Source organism: Triturus cristatus, chromosome 12, assembly GCF_964204655.1.
Source record: "Triturus cristatus chromosome 12, aTriCri1.1, whole genome shotgun sequence".
Taxonomy (NCBI): Eukaryota; Metazoa; Chordata; class Amphibia; order Caudata; family Salamandridae; genus Triturus; species Triturus cristatus.
Window position 1 is genome coordinate 585,538,812 of NC_140595.1, and position 16,804 is coordinate 585,555,615.

Below are 16,804 nucleotides of genomic sequence, written 5' to 3' on the forward strand. Positions count from 1 at the left end.
AGAGAATCCCACATTTTATTTACATATTCTATCTTAGTCCGGTGGTAAAGGCTTACTGAAGGGAGTCCCTATCAGTATACTTTAACAACAACAAGCATTAGCAAAGCAAATAGATCTCAGCTCCTAAAGGCCGTGCTACTGCTATGACAATGCTTTTTACTTGCCCCACACATGAAGGCCACAACAAGGTGATGGATGGAATGCTTGAAAGTTAGCCACTGGCATTTGCTCGGGCTGCATCCCAATCCATCGTTGAGCCCATAAAGAGGGCAACACTGGTCCTGGGTTTGAAGACGACCTGGCTTGGCAGTTCGAAATGGAATGTTCCCACTAGAGCAGGGTCAAGAATGATCTGTATTTAGCTGGGTCCAAACTGAGGTGGCATGGTGTGCAAAGTAATGGTGGATTTGGATAGGCCCCCGTGTAATTACCAGTGGCTGAGATTGATTCAAGCAACCCATCCTTCCCTTTTTTGTATCCTTTAGTATATCGCCCTGAGTGGGACCAGTATGTCCAGACGTAAGTCTCATGCACACTGTGTCAGTGGAACCAAAATATACCTGGCTTATGAGCCCATAACTTAAGTGAAACCGGTCATGGTTGCTTGTGCTTTAGTTCGGGGAGGACCTGCTTGGCAGTTCGGGCTGGACTGTTCCCACTGGAGTAGGGTCAAGACTGAATTTCATATAGCTGGGTCCAAACTGAGGCAGCATGGTGTGCAACATACCAATGGATTGGCTCAGAGTAATTACCAGTGGCCTAGATTAATTCAAGAATTCCATCCATCACTTTTTGTATAATTTAGCATGTGCACTAATGGCTGGCAATTTTGCAATTGATGTTCTTTTAAAGAGACCAATTCTAGGACAGCTGCTGATGTATGCAAATGTGTTTTGATAAATGCGTGCCACGTGCGAATGCACACCTGTGAGAAATGATTCATACATATGTCCTGAGGCATAGTGGCAATGTTTAAGTTACCTGTCTAAAATGGCAAACAGCGTGTTAGACTAGTTAAGAAAAAAGAAAGCATTTTTTTTTTTTCAAAGAGAGCGTCTCAGCAGTCCTTTTTAACAGCAGAGCACTCATAAAAAATAATACATTATAAAAAAAAAAAATGCAATTAAAGCAGGACTAAAAGCATCAAGGAATGTGTAAGAAGGTAAAAACAGTGTGTGCAGGGGCGAGCGGGTACAACAAAAGGAAATTAAAGTATGCACACGCTCAATTAAAGGAAGCAAGCAACCAAGCAGCACTTTGCAGCTGGCTTGCTCTTCTAAAAAAAAAGAGAAAAAAAAATCTAAAGTGTGATAGGGAGCAGGGTAGGCTAGTAAAATTATAGTGGGTGGGTGGGGGAGGATGGTACGCCAAAATGAGTAGGGGAGTGAGCAAGTAAATATATGCACACTCATGGTGTGCTAAAGGCGAACTAAACAAAGAGTCCCATAAGGTCAGCAGTGGAAGGAAACAACTTGTCTTGACACAAGCATGTGGAACTGAAATGCTCTTGGTTGTGAAAAAAACAAGAATAGGGAGAAAGTCAGCAAATAAAAAGGGGCTGACCAAAAGTCAGCTCTTAGTATTGGAAACAATAGGTCTTCCACAGAAAACCTTCTGTATCTAAGACCTAAAAACGACTTAAAGAGTTACATCAGGCACCTGAGGCGATTATGCATGCATGCATTTGTGAAAAATCAGCCTTGCAGCTATAACAACTATAGACCTCGATAAATTGAGTCCCATAATCTCAGTTTCTAGAACGCACACCATCCTCAGAGATGAGAATAAGAAAGCATATCATTTGAGAATCTTAGGCTGAAATAATCAGCTGGCACAGAGAACAGCAGAGGTTAGAGATAACCCACAAACCCTGCAAAGTTTTGAAAACCTGCCTTGGTAATTTTGTGGACAATATGCCAGTAGGGAGATGCTCATCTTGACATTAAAAATGCTGCAATCTGCACTAGTTGCAATAGTGAGCCAATCTAACCAATATCGTTTCGACTCGTGGCATCTTACTCAAAATAGTTGTGATATACTGTTTGAAAGTTAGGTACACCTCAAAATAGCACGTTGAAAAAAAGCTCAGAGAGGAGTAGTACACAACCCTTGGTAACTGTAAAAAGACATAATAGTCTACTCACGCAGAACAATAATTTCTGGGAGAGAGCTATTAGTTACTCCTGGCTCCAGTCCTAGACTTTTTGGAAGAATGTAGAACTTGCTACACTATTTTCGGTTACCTATTTTAATGTGTATCTATTTTACAATGGCTATTATTCACTCAGTTTTCAGTCAGCTATTACTAGTGTATGCCAGCTAGCACCTAGGAATGGACCACTGTTTCTAGATCTGAAACCCATATGTGCAAGGGTAGTAGTACCCCAAGTATCCATAACGAAGGAGAAGCTTTATAAACTATGGTTTTGACTTTGCATGCTAAGACTAAAGTCAGAAAAGACATCAAAGTTGTACACATGGGTCGCAGTGAATGGCCTCACACCAGTAACGAGTGAGGGAACTCAATCCCCTGATCCACTCTTAAACTGCTCTCTGTGGCATCAATCATTAACTCTCCTCCCCCAGGTGGAACTTCAGCCAGTGTATTTCCATCCAAGAGGCGACTTTTATCACAAAGGATATTAGTACATACAAGTCTATGTTGGGGCCTCACTGGAATGAGACAGATTTGGGTGACATCAGCATGCATTTAGCAATGGAGGCCAAGCAACTAGGTGAATTAACCTACTGATGTAACATATACATTTAACCAAAGAACTAATTGAGCTACTCAAAGGAGACTTGCAAAACTGACACATGGAATCCAGAGTCAGATAATGACTCTACCTCGCAAACACAAAGCTACCCTTTGCACAATGTTATTCAAACCTCTGCCCGGCTCTATGGACATCATCACTGTAATCCTCATGATCAATGATCCTGCAAAGCTGAGTTCTGCCTGACCTTTTGCGATATAAGATGATTGCTGCTGCTGCATTTTGGCAGCGGTTGTTTAACCTTTGTGCTATGATTGCCCACAATTTACAAAGCTCCAAGGATGTTATGAACTTGGCTGCTCATTAACATTTTAGTCTTGCTCCAGTTTGTACTGTTGGTGTTCCAAGTTTGGCCTTCATCCTTTTCACTGGTATCATCGGTCTTGTCTACTACACTGGAACTTAGGGCCTGACTTAGATCTAGGCGGACTAGTTACTCAGTCACAAAGATGAAGGATATCCTGTCCGCCGAAATAATAATCTCATTATATGCTATGGTATTTATATTTCGGCATACGGGATATCCGTCACTGTTGTGACGGAATAACCAGTCCGCTGAGATCTAAATCAAGCCCTTCGGTTCAACAGACCTCATATTATTCAGCATTTGATCAAAATAGTGTCTGTTCAGTTCATCTTTCTTTCGCTTGCCATGTTCTTCTTGCATCCCACACTACCTAAGTGTTGTGTACTTCCTACAAATCTATATAGGATTTGCACATTTAGACAACATAAACTAAGGGATTGGTGTCCAGACTGATTCCAGACACCCCCAAAGGATATGTTTGTCTGTAGACCAGCTAGCTCACAGTGCCACTATAAGCCCCCCAAACTTACCAAAGAGTAAATAGTTTCTGGCAACTATTGAACATGACAACCCTGACCCCTCAGGGATCATGGAAACAGTACTGTACTGTTCAATTAGTTACTTGTGCTCACTTCATCTCAGAGAGATACACAGAAGAAACGGTGGGGACGTTTTCAATAAGTATTTATTGAACCAGCGCCATTCTAGTATAAAATATGTGTGCTGCAAAAACCATTAGACAGAAACAGATATATGCGATTACAGTCACCTACAGAGTTAATAAAAGGTAGAATTGGGTTAAAACAGTGAATGTATAAGGACATATAGATACATAGCAGTAATCATACGTACTCCTACGATGCTAACCCTAACTAGATGTACCTAAGTGTAGCCTTGTGAGTAATAGATTTGATCCCTTAAGTGCCATGGACCAAAATGATTGACTCCAGGACGTCTCTTCCTCTGGGATCAATCCCACAAGCTCTGAGAAGGGTCTCCCAATCTCACTACCTGCAGAGCTTACACCATTAAGTGTCTCAGGGCACCCATTAACAAGCATTGGCATAGCCAATAGGTCTCGCCTTTGGGACCTTATAAGTGTTTGGCAAAGCCAATAGCTCTCACTAATGTGTTTAAGCGATTATGTAGAGCAGAATGGCTGCTGTACAGTAACAGTATGTTATAAATTTATAACAAGTGTTTTAACATTTTTTGTTACCTTAGATATAATTAAGTAGTAGTAGTAAAGCTTTATTTCGATATAGAAACATATCATAAAAGCAAAACATGACAGCATAAAAACAATGGTCGAAACAAAGCAATTTACAATTCATATTACCATTAAAAACATTTCATATTTACACGAGATAATCTTAAAATTTATGAAAAATGAAAAAGGGACACTTTACTGTATCGTCAGTTGTTTAGCAGATCTTATGCGCCAAGCCCAGCCTAGGAATTTAGCCAAACAAATGGCAAAAAAGGGTCTTGTATCTGAGAGCAGTATTCTTATAGCTTCCAGATGTGAGCGAGTTCCCAGGCTCCTACAAAGAGGCTTCAACCACCTCCGTCTAGGGGCCATATAGACTCGACACTCAAATAGAAAGTGTGCGACAGATTCGATTTTTAGCTCGCAGAATGGGCAATAGGGTACAGTTTGCAGTGGTGGTTTCCAGGTAGAGGTAAACTGACATAAAGGTAAGACCCCAACCCTGAATTTAAAATATAATGCCCTATCATGTGAACTGTGAATCAAGTCCAAATATGGTTCTCTGGAGGGGATATCTTTAACCATCAAGAAGTTGGCAACAGATCTTGGGTGATTTGATTTACCAAGTCTCTCGTTATCCACCCAAGACCAGTAAGCCTTCTTCAGTTCTTGTTTAGGAGGTGCTGTTTTATTTTCCCACGCAGCTCCCAGACCGAGCTTGTATAATGCCCTCTTGACCTCTCTGAGCCAGGCGATCTTATGCCAGCCAGGTAAGGACAGTACATCTTTTAGGGCGTCTGCATAGCTGTGGAGTTCGGGGACGTTCCAAATTCTAGACCATAGTAGTAAGGGGCGTAATTTAGCTTGCTCGCAGATTGGACGAGTACCTGCGTCCAGCAAGAGGGAGATTGTGGGGGTGCTCTGGGGTAGCCTCATCAAATCTTTGTGAAATTTATTTTCTAGGTGGGCCAAAGTATCCACTCTCTGGGTACCCCAAAGTTCTGCGCCATACAGTGCTGCACTCACAACCCTACCCCTATAAATATCAAGAAGTGCCCCAATAGGTTTTGTGGAGGAAGCACGCTGCTCTTTAAGTAAAGCACCAACAACCCTCTTATGGGTTAGAAACACTTTTTGGTGATGGGCCTTCCAGCTCATACTATCACAAAGACGTATGCCTAGATAGTCAAATTCTTTGACCCGTTCTAATGTGACAGAGTCTAGAGTGGGGGGTTTAACAGATTTCTTAGGGGGGTTGAGGACAAGAAATTTGGTCTTGCCAATATTTATGGCCAGTCCCTTGGTGTCACAGAAGGCCTTGAAGCTGGAAAGTAGTGACTGTATGCCTGCAGGCGATTTCGAAATCAGGAGGGTGTCGTCCGCAAACAGGAGCGTCGGGATTTTCCTTCCAGCCAGGGATGGTGCATCTGCAGGATGTTGAAGAAGGTGCTCCACCACTCCATTGACGTAAAGCGAAAACAGAGTGGGGGCAAGCACACACCCCTGGCGGACGCCCCTGTCTACTGGAATACACGGGGTTTTTTCTCCCTGGGCACCCCATCTGATTTGGGCAAAGTTGTTTTCATGGAATTTTATCAGCAAGGCCAACAAATAGGGAGGTAGACCTAACTCGTCAAGGACCTTCCACAATAATGCTCTTGGAACCAGGTCGAAGGCTGTTTTCAAGTCTATGAAGACTAAGTATAAGCTGCCCCCTCCTAGCACCACTACCTTCCAATAGAGCATTAAAAGGCGGAATGTCTGCTCGACGGTGCCTGTCCCTGATCTAAAACCCGCTTGGAAATCAGACAATATCTGATTTTCATCCACCCACTCCAGAATCCTGCCCAATACCACTTTCCCCGCTACCTTTTGCGTCGAATCCAGCAAACTGATGGGGCGGTAATTGGCTGGGTCTTCCCTGCTACCCTTCTTGAAAATGGGGACTACTTCAGCGCCCCTCCAAGAGTCAGGGAAAGACCCCCCCAACGTAACCTCATTAAGAAGAGCAGCAATTAATCTGCTCCAAAATGGGGGATTATTTTTTATCAAGTCACCCGGGATCCCATCAGGTCCTGCCGCTTTGTTAGAAACAATACACCTGATTGCCTTCTCTACTTCCAAGGTGGTAAATAGGACTTCATTTGGTGGGAGATCTGTGGAACTGAGCCTTGGGAGCGGATCTGGTTGCGGAGGCCCTGTCTGAGCCGAATACAATTTCGAAAAGTGGGCAAACCAGGCAACACCAGGGATATTACAAGTCAGTTGTTGATCAATGGGCTTGTCTCTTGATCTTAGCAAGTCCCAGAACCCCTTAGCATCTTTCCTTGTGCTCGCCTCCGTTAGGTCACGCCAAAAGTTGAAATCATATGTCCGCTTGGCCTCAGTCACAGTTTTCCTATAAAGTTTCCTTGCAGACCTGATGGTAACTTGGTCTTTTCCTTTTACTGCAGCAACAAGATCACCCTTAGCAAGTCGACACTTGGCTGTGAACCACTTTTCACTTGTTCTCAGGGCCCCCTTTGAAGCAGTTCTGGAGCTGGGTTTGGGAATAATGAACAGCCCACTTAGTGCCGTTACAGTCTCCGTAAATAACGATAAAAACATCTTGCTATCGCTATTCGTGCTATCAAGCCTAGATTCAGCCTCTAGTAAGATGGTTTCAGCTTGTGACATCCTAGCCTCATCCGCTGAGACTCTTGCCCATTTAAGACGTCTGCCACAGTTTGAGGGAAGAATCTCATGTGAAGCTTTCCATAACTGATTAGAGGTTTCTTGAGACCCAGTTTGCCAGGGGACAGAAATGGTTAAAGCGAGAGGATTGTGGTCGCTGTCACAGGTCTCTATAATCTCCATGTCTTGATGATATGGCCAGAGGTTATAGTTGAGCATAACAAAGTCAATTCTGGATGAGTGGCCCGTCCTATTGTATGTATGGGCACCCATGGGATCTGATTTAGAACGCCCATTCGTTGCTCTCAAGTTATGCTCCATGCAAAGAGCATTTATATCGATCGCCTTTTGTGTCCATTTAGGGATCGGTTCGAGGTTCAAAATAGGGATGCCCCTCCTGTTATCCTCCTCGTTGGTATCCAGAATATCTTCTTTGGCTAAAGGCTCAAAACAGCAATTAAAATCGCCTGCCAGCAGGACGAGAGAGTCGGCGTCACAGGCAGACAGGTGGTTACTTAAGCCTAAAGAGTTTAGAGATCCTCCGTTCCTATTGCCCCTTAAGTAGAGATTAAATAGTTCTAGTTTCCTTCCCCCTTTGTAGTGCACTGTTAGCCATTGAAGGTCAGGTGTTTCGGTGGTCCTTTGAGAAACACTGAGGTCTAGTGCTATGTTGATCCAGATGAGAAGACCACCGGATGGGCGTCCTTTAGAACCTTTGTGACATACAGCCGGAACATAGAAGGTCGAAAACCCCACTCTATGTCTAGGTTCCTGGCACCATGTTTCCTGTAGCAAGCAAATGTCATAGGGTGCCAGGAAGGTGTTCCATTCCGGGTTATCAAAGTTACGTGCAAGGCCAGCCACATTCCAGCTTAAGACCCTCAGTGAAGAATCGCCTGGGGAGGCAACTCTATCAGGCAGGTCGATCTCCATTGGATTAGATTGTACTGGAGGAGGGGGGATCGAACAGGGGCTGTCTGGCCTCGTTTCCACTCTTTTGCAATCTAAAATGGCCATTTTGATCGGTTCCATGGCCCGGGGCAAAAGAGTCAGAAGCCCGGCTTGGCTAGTTGGAGGGCCATTGGTTGGATTTCCAATTATGTCTATAACATGTGGAGACAATGCTTTTTCTAGTTGTGGGCATGCTGGGAACATAGAAAGTCAATCGACCTCCTCCAGGCCTCCAAATCTATTGTAGGTTGAAAGGCCATTCCAGTGTAAAAGAGTATTCTTTTGCCTCATGGGATGGGTGTTCCATGGGTGGTGCTGCACCAAGGACCAGTTATCCGCTTGGGTATGCAATTGGCGTGGGGGGTAAAAATAGGATAGCGGCCTTGGTATGACTAAAGAATCTTCACTAGTTGGCCAGGAACAGATATGGTGCGCCGTATGTGAGTCTTCAAAAGTTACAACTACACAGTCCCCTTGCTTAGATTTCTTGGTTGGGCCCACCCAGGGTATTCTACGGACCATCATTACTCGGCTTCTTTTGCCATTGGGAATCGGTCTGTTGACGTTAAGCCAGTGCATAGTTTTATTTTTCAATGACCAGTGGTTTTCGTGTTGGTCAGTGCCAATCACAGGGACGCCTGTCAACACGACCACATAGTCATTGGCCTCTGGTGGAAGGTCTATATAGCCTCCTCTAAAATTTTCTTTTGGACGAGGACCCTGGGTTTCGGCAGGCTGGGGTCTGGCGGATGCTACCAGGTTTGGATTTACTTTTCCAGGCTTAGAGTTCCGTGTGGGAATCTGCGGTTTGGTAGCCTGAGGTTTAGCGGTTATGGAAACTTGATCCACAGCCACAGTCCTCGGCTTAGGAACAGGCCTTACAGCAACAGGTACTGGTGGGGGGTGCTGCTCAGCTTGCAAAACAGGGGCTGGCGAAAGTGGGTCAGACAAGGACACGCCCTGGTTTTCGAGACTTCTCAGGCCAAGAGTGGCCAGAGCAATAATGCTCTTCTCCATCTCGAGTAGATTGTTTTCTATCCTAGACAATCTTAAGTCGAGTGGTGAGAGAAGTTTTTTTAATGTTTCCCAGACTTGATCTATAAATTCCTTATCATTCCTTCCCTGGTCTTGTACCTGCGCCCCCTCGTCTACTGGGGTGGTGTTGGCTGGACCCTCTCCCATACTTTGGCATACTGACTGTGTGCTCGAGGAACCCTCAGGTAACGCATTACGTGCCTGAGTGTTGGTCATTGTGAGCTGGTGGGAGACTGCGACCTTTGCCTTTTTACGAGAGTAGGCTGAGCGTGATTGGCGTTTTCTTTTGGGTTGTGCACCACTAACACGGGAAGTAGTTGGGAATACTTGGGAAAGGGGATTAAGGGTGGGGGTCTGGGCGTGAGAAGGTGCAGCGAAACTTAGCTCTTCTGTAATGCGTGATTGTTCTAAGGGCGGAGTGAGGGTGGAAGTAATCGGGGGCTGGTGTAAATCAACCTGGGTGGTAATACTATTTGGGCGGGCAGGGCGTGCTGGAGTGACAGCAGAGGCTATATGTCCTAGGGATGATTTTTTCGAGAGGGCAATTACCTCGGACAGCCTACGTGCAGCTACCAATTCTAGGGATACCCGGGTTTGAAGTTTAGATATTTCTTCATCGATGGCTATATTTGTGCGGGTGATGAAGTCGTCCATAGGGCCACAGATTTGTGAACCACCTTTGGAGGCTTTGCTACGTGTCATCCTAGTACTCATGGTGCTTACGATGAGATCAGGGTCGTCACTCGACTTACTAACTAGGGAGCTTCAGTTTAAGCTAACCTGTCTCGGCACGATGATACAATAACAAGCAGGTTAGGAGCAATAAGGGGGGTGGGCCAGGGCCGTCCTCTGCCGTCCTCGAACGGCCTCAAACGGCCCGCTCTTAGCCCGGTCTTCACCCCGGCCGTTGCCCCGCGCGCGTCCCGCGTGCGCGTTGTCCACACAAGCTATGAAGGAAAAACAAGAGGAAGGGGCGGGAAGAGGACCAGCTGCGGCCGATCCACGCCGCTAGGAATGCTGGTCCTCGCAGTCCCGCCTCTACCCCTGTTGACCAGATGACAGCTTGCAAGGGGCGCGTTGGTGCTCAAAGCACGTGAAGGGAGGCAGAAAGGATGTTCCCCAGAGAGAGTCTAAGCCTACGAGCGGCACCCGCGAAGCGGGGGCCGCGAGGCGTGGCGAAGTGGCCAGACAGCAACAACACAGGAACAGGCTTCTTTGCAGGAAGGGTCCCAAGGCTCACTCACTCCACACAGATTTTAAAGAGGAGGAGGAGGGGGCGGGAAGAGGACCAGCTGCGGCCGATCCACGCCGCTAGGAATGCTGGTCCTCGCAGTCCCGCCTCTACCCCTGTTGACCAGATGACAGCTTGCAAGGGGCGCGTTGGTGCTCAAAGCACGTGAAGGGAGGCAGAAAGGATGTTCCCCAGAGAGAGTCTAAGCCTACGAGCGGCACCCGCGAAGCGGGGGCCGCGAGGCGTGGCGAAGTGGCCAGACAGCAACAACACAGGAACAGGCTTCTTTGCAGGAAGGGTCCCAAGGCTCACTCACTCCACACAGATTTTAAAGAGGAGGAGGAGGGGGCGGGAAGAGGACCAGCTGCGGCCGATCCACGCCGCTAGGAATGCTGGTCCTCGCAGTCCCGCCTCTACCCCTGTTGACCAGATGACAGCTTGCAAGGGGCGCGTTGGTGCTCAAAGCACGTGAAGGGAGGCAGAAAGGATGTTCCCCAGAGAGAGTCTAAGCCTACGAGCGGCTCCCGCGAAGCGGGGGCCGCGAGGCGTGGCGAAGTGGCCAGACAGCAACAACACAGGAACAGGCTTCTTTGCAGGAAGGGTCCCAAGGCTCACTCACTCCACACAGATTTTAAAGAGGAGGAGGAGGGGGCGGGAAGAGGACCAGCTGCGGCCGATCCACGCCGCTAGGAATGCTGGTCCTCGCAGTCCCGCCTCTACCCCTGTTGACCAGATGACAGCTTGCAAGGGGCGCGTTGGTGCTCAAAGCACGTGAAGGGAGGCAGAAAGGATGTTCCCCAGAGAGAGTCTAAGCCTACGAGCGGCTCCCGCGAAGCGGGTGGCCGCGAGGCGTGGCGAAGTGGCCAGACAGCAACAACACAGGAACAGGCTTCTTTGCAGGAAGGGTCCCAAGGCTCACTCACTCCACACAGATTTTAAAGAGGAGGAGGAGGGGGCGGGAAGAGGACCAGCTGCGGCCGATCCACGCCGCTAGGAATGCTGGTCCTCGCAGTCCCGCCTCTACCCCTGTTGACCAGATGACAGCTTGCAAGGGGCGCGTTGGTGCTCAAAGCACGTGAAGGGAGGCAGAAAGGATGTTCCCCAGAGAGAGTCTAAGCCTACGAGCGGCACCCGCGAAGCGGGGGCCGCGAGGCGTGGCGAAGTGGCCAGACAGCAACAACACAGGAACAGGCTTCTTTGCAGGAAGGGTCCCAAGGCTCACTCACTCCACACAGATTTTAAAGAGGAGGAGGAGGGGGCGGGAAGAGGACCAGCTGCGGCCGATCCACGCCGCTAGGAATGCTGGTCCTCGCAGTCCCGCCTCTACCCCTGTTGACCAGATGACAGCTTGCAAGGGGCGCGTTGGTGCTCAAAGCACGTGAAGGGAGGCAGAAAGGATGTTCCCCAGAGAGAGTCTAAGCCTACGAGCGGCTCCCGCGAAGCGGGGGCCGCGAGGCGTGGCGAAGTGGCCAGACAGCAACAACACAGGAACAGGCTTCTTTGCAGGAAGGGTCCCAAGGCTCACTCACTCCACACAGATTTTAAAGAGGAGGAGGAGGGGGCGGGAAGAGGACCAGCTGCGGCCGATCCACGCCGCTAGGAATGCTGGTCCTCGCAGTCCCGCCTCTACCCCTGTTGACCAGATGACAGCTTGCAAGGGGCGCGTTGGTGCTCAAAGCACGTGAAGGGAGGCAGAAAGGATGTTCCCCAGAGAGAGTCTAAGCCTACGAGCGGCTCCCGCGAAGCGGGGGCCGCGAGGCGTGGCGAAGTGGCCAGACAGCAACAACACAGGAACAGGCTTCTTTGCAGGAAGGGTCCCAAGGCTCACTCACTCCACACAGATTTTAAAGAGGAGGAGGAGGGGGCGGGAAGAGGACCAGCTGCGGCCGATCCACGCCGCTAGGAATGCTGGTCCTCGCAGTCCCGCCTCTACCCCTGTTGACCAGATGACAGCTTGCAAGGGGCGCGTTGGTGCTCAAAGCACGTGAAGGGAGGCAGAAAGGATGTTCCCCAGAGAGAGTCTAAGCCTACGAGCGGCTCCCGCGAAGCGGGGGCCGCGAGGCGTGGCGAAGTGGCCAGACAGCAACAACACAGGAACAGGCTTCTTTGCAGGAAGGGTCCCAAGGCTCACTCACTCCACACAGATTTTAAAGAGGAGGAGGAGGGGGCGGGAAGAGGACCAGCTGCGGCCGATCCACGCCGCTAGGAATGCTGGTCCTCGCAGTCCCGCCTCTACCCCTGTTGACCAGATGACAGCTTGCAAGGGGCGCGTTGGTGCTCAAAGCACGTGAAGGGAGGCAGAAAGGATGTTCCCCAGAGAGAGTCTAAGCCTACGAGCGGCTCCCGCGAAGCGGGGGCCGCGAGGCGTGGCGAAGTGGCCAGACAGCAACAACACAGGAACAGGCTTCTTTGCAGGAAGGGTCCCAAGGCTCACTCACTCCACACAGATTTTAAAGAGGAGGAGGAGGGGGCGGGAAGAGGACCAGCTGCGGCCGATCCACGCCGCTAGGAATGCTGGTCCTCGCAGTCCCGCCTCTACCCCTGTTGACCAGATGACAGCTTGCAAGGGGCGCGTTGGTGCTCAAAGCACGTGAAGGGAGGCAGAAAGGATGTTCCCCAGAGAGAGTCTAAGCCTACGAGCGGCTCCCGCGAAGCGGGGGCCGCGAGGCGTGGCGAAGTGGCCAGACAGCAACAACACAGGAACAGGCTTCTTTGCAGGAAGGGTCCCAAGGCTCACTCACTCCACACAGATTTTAAAGAGGAGGAGGAGGGGGCGGGAAGAGGACCAGCTGCGGCCGATCCACGCCGCTAGGAATGCTGGTCCTCGCAGTCCCGCCTCTACCCCTGTTGACCAGATGACAGCTTGCAAGGGGCGCGTTGGTGCTCAAAGCACGTGAAGGGAGGCAGAAAGGATGTTCCCCAGAGAGAGTCTAAGCCTACGAGCGGCACCCGCGAAGCGGGGGCCGCGAGGCGTGGCGAAGTGGCCAGACAGCAACAACACAGGAACAGGCTTCTTTGCAGGAAGGGTCCCAAGGCTCACTCACTCCACACAGATTTAAAAGAGGAGGAGGAGGGGGCGGGAAGAGGACCAGCTGCGGCCGATCCACGCCGCTAGGAATGCTGGTCCTCGCAGTCCCGCCTCTACCCCTGTTGACCAGATGACAGCTTGCAAGGGGCGCGTTGGTGCTCAAAGCACGTGAAGGGAGGCAGAAAGGATGTTCCCCAGAGAGAGTCTAAGCCTACGAGCGGCACCCGCGAAGCGGGGGCCGCGAGGCGTGGCGAAGTGGCCAGACAGCAACAACACAGGAACAGGCTTCTTTGCAGGAAGGGTCCCAAGGCTCACTCACTCCACACAGATTTTAAAGAGGAGGAGGAGGGGGCGGGAAGAGGACCAGCTGCGGCCGATCCACGCCGCTAGGAATGCTGGTCCTCGCAGTCCCGCCTCTACCCCTGTTGACCAGATGACAGCTTGCAAGGGGCGCGTTGGTGCTCAAAGCACGTGAAGGGAGGCAGAAAGGATGTTCCCCAGAGAGAGTCTAAGCCTACGAACGGCACCCGCGAAGCGGGGGCCGCTCGGCGTGGCGAAGTGGCCAGACAGCAACAACACAGGAACAGGCTTCTTTGCAGGAAGGGTCCCAAGGCTCACTCCACACAGATTTAAAAGAGGAGGAGGAGGGGGCGGGAAGAGGACCAGCTGCGGCCGATCCACGCCGCTAGGAATGCTGGTCCTCGCAGTCCCGCCTCTACCCCTGTTGACCAGATGACAGCTTGCAAGGGGCGCGTTGGTGCTCAAAGCACGTGAAGGGAGGCAGAAAGGATGTTCCCCAGAGAGAGTCTAAGCCTACGAGCGGCTCCCGCGAAGCGGGGGCCGCGAGGCGTGGCGAAGTGGCCAGACAGCAACAACACAGGAACAGGCTTCTTTGCAGGAAGATATAATTAAGATATTATGTATAACTGAGCGACTGTATGAATAAAAATAAAAAGAATGAACATAAAAAATGCCATAACGCTTTCCTGGGTGTTAGTGTGTTACACAGCGATGCTTTCCAGGCTAGGCTCGTGCTGTAGCTATTGGGATCAAGTTAGCTCTCCCACATCTACAACAATCCTGTGATTGTGTTGTGCTTTTGAAGTGGGGTAGGTAAGTAAACATTGCACATACAATCGTCTTGGATACTTACATATTTATTTGTATGTTCTTGTAAAATCGGTATGTGAAGAAAATATTTGTGGAAGAACTTCCGAACATGTTAATTGTTTAACCAAAATGGGTATATACATAAAGAAATGAATAAACGCATTGCCAAGCTTTGCCGATTTTTTTTATTTTTTTTTATGACATGGTGGTTGGGGGAGGTGAGAGGTCAGCAAACAACGATGGGAGGGTGGGAGAAATTGAAAATGGCGGGAGGGTGGGGTTGATTGAAACGACTATGGAAGGGTGGGGGTGATTAAAAATAACAATGGGAGGGTGGGTGTCAGAACAACCTGCCCTGCACTGAAGGGAGTGAGGAGCTGTTCATCACTGAAACGACAAGTGTTGAAAAAAGGTGCCTGCAGATGGTCCTCTACAGAAATGGGAGCGTGGGGCTGTCTGTGCATCACAGCAGAAAGTAGTTTCAGAGGAAGCTGTGTGCAGAGAGTAGACACCTTGTATGTCAAAGCAAAAAATGTTCAAAAGGTGGGCTGCATTGGATATCTGAGGAAGAAGAAAGCAGAACGAGGCCTACACTGCATTCCGGGAAGGCTAGTGAAGAACCTGTGTAAGCACTTATCGGAAAAGCGGCGCCGTGCATCATAGCAGCAAGTAGCTTCAGAGAAAGGCGCATGCAGAGGGTGGCTACCTTGAGGTGGAGAGAAACAAGCGCGCATATGGTGGCTAGCTTTGGATGGCAGAGGAAGGAGCATGCAAAAAGTGGCTAGCAACCGGTGTGAGACAAAGGCACGAGCCGGAGGTCCCCTTCAGTGAAAGATAGAGTGTATGGCTGCGCATCAGAGTAGTAAGTACTATCAGAGCAGAAGGTGGCCGGAAGGTGTCACAGGAATGCACGTGCAGAATCTAGCTTTCAGTGGGTTTCCGACGAAGCCAGGCAACCATAAAGGGAGGGCAAAACTGTGCATTATAGCAGCGAGTAGATTCAAAGGAAGACGCGTGCAGAAGGTAGCCTGCTTTGGGAGTCAGAGGAAGGTGTGTGCAGGAGGTCTCCTGCAGTGAACAGAGCGCGTGGGCAGAAGCGGGTGCTAGGAAAACGTGCACATGATGTCTGGTAGTCAGGGTATCAAGGGGCTATGTGCCGCTGCATTAAGTAGAGTCAGAGGAAAGTATAGGCAGAAGGTGGCCAGCATTACGCGTCAGAGGAAGGCAGGCGGTAAAGGTGTTCGGAAGTGAAGGATCGCAGCGCTGTGAATCGGCAGTGAGTAGTGTCAGAGCAACGCCTGTGCCAGACGTGGCTACACTGAGTGGCAAAGGACGAAGCATGCAAGAGGAGGCCAGCGTCGAGTGTCTGAGGAAAAGACACATGCAGGAGGCCGCCAGTAGTGGGTGCCAGAGGAAAGATACTGCAGAAGGAAGAAGCACGGTGCTGTGGGTTACACCACCAAGTAGCGTCAGAGGAATGTACGTGCAAATCGTGGCCGCTCTCACCTAAAGATACATCATGTCAGCCTCGGTGTCAGCAGGGACGGACCCCTTGCAGGCTGGCTGCGTATACTGCATGCAAGGAGAGGAATCAGCGCGAGAGTTCAGAACATCAGTACCAGCAGAGACACACTACAACCAAGATGAGGGTTTCACGCGGGAGCTGTGCCACACGGAGCAGCTGTCTCCACAGGACTGAATATTGGATGGACCCAAGTGGAGTAAGACAGGGGAGAGTCCCCTGTGCTTAGGGCCCTGCACACTGAAGAGAAAGACAAGCATTTCAACGTAATTATCGGGTCGTAGAGAAAAGGAAACAGGACAGCCGCGCTGCCGTAAAAGTAACATGAAAGCGAAAGTAATAGCGATCGCGATCAAAGCGAAAGTGATCGCGATCGCTAGGAAGGGACGCGCTGTGTGGCAAGCACGCGAGACATATGGCGGCTGCGCGCGTTCACGCGCACATGCACGCAGGCTTTAGGCCAGCGGCTGCAGCACTTTGAAAATCCCCTAACAAAAATTCGAGCAACAGCGCATGCGCTGTTTTAGGCTCGACCTAAAAATCTTAAGCTGGAATATAGCAGGCATCAGGGACAAGCTAGCGGACCCTAAGTGGCTCAATTGTACCTCTGAGTTTGATATTATTCTGCTACAGGAGACTTGGGCTCTTGACCCAGTTGGCTGAGATGGATACGAAAGTTTCTGTGTGGTAGCAATCCCTTCCCCTGGTCGACAGCCTCGTGGGGGCCTAATCACCTTTGTAAGATTTGCAGCTAACTTGAGAGTATATCCAATCCCCGTTAAACATAGTGGCATTCAAATCCTTTGGGTGTATATTACTAAAGATTTTAACTTTTTCCTTGGGAATTTTTATAACTCCCTTGGGGACCCCAGGTGCCAGATCGATGTGCTCTTTGAAGCAGTATCGTGCCTTGAGCGTAGATCGTTTGCTTACCTCAAATCCTTCAGTTTAATAATAGGC

The 16,804-nt window shown here is 49.7% G+C and overlaps 1 protein-coding gene across 3 annotated transcripts in view; it reads right to left on the minus strand.

Annotated features, from left to right (window-relative positions):
- Positions 1-16,804, minus strand: part of LOC146776322 (polycystin-1-like protein 2) — a 508,528-nt gene that overhangs the window by 407,160 nt on the left and 84,564 nt on the right. The gene's annotated exons all lie outside the window — the stretch shown is intronic.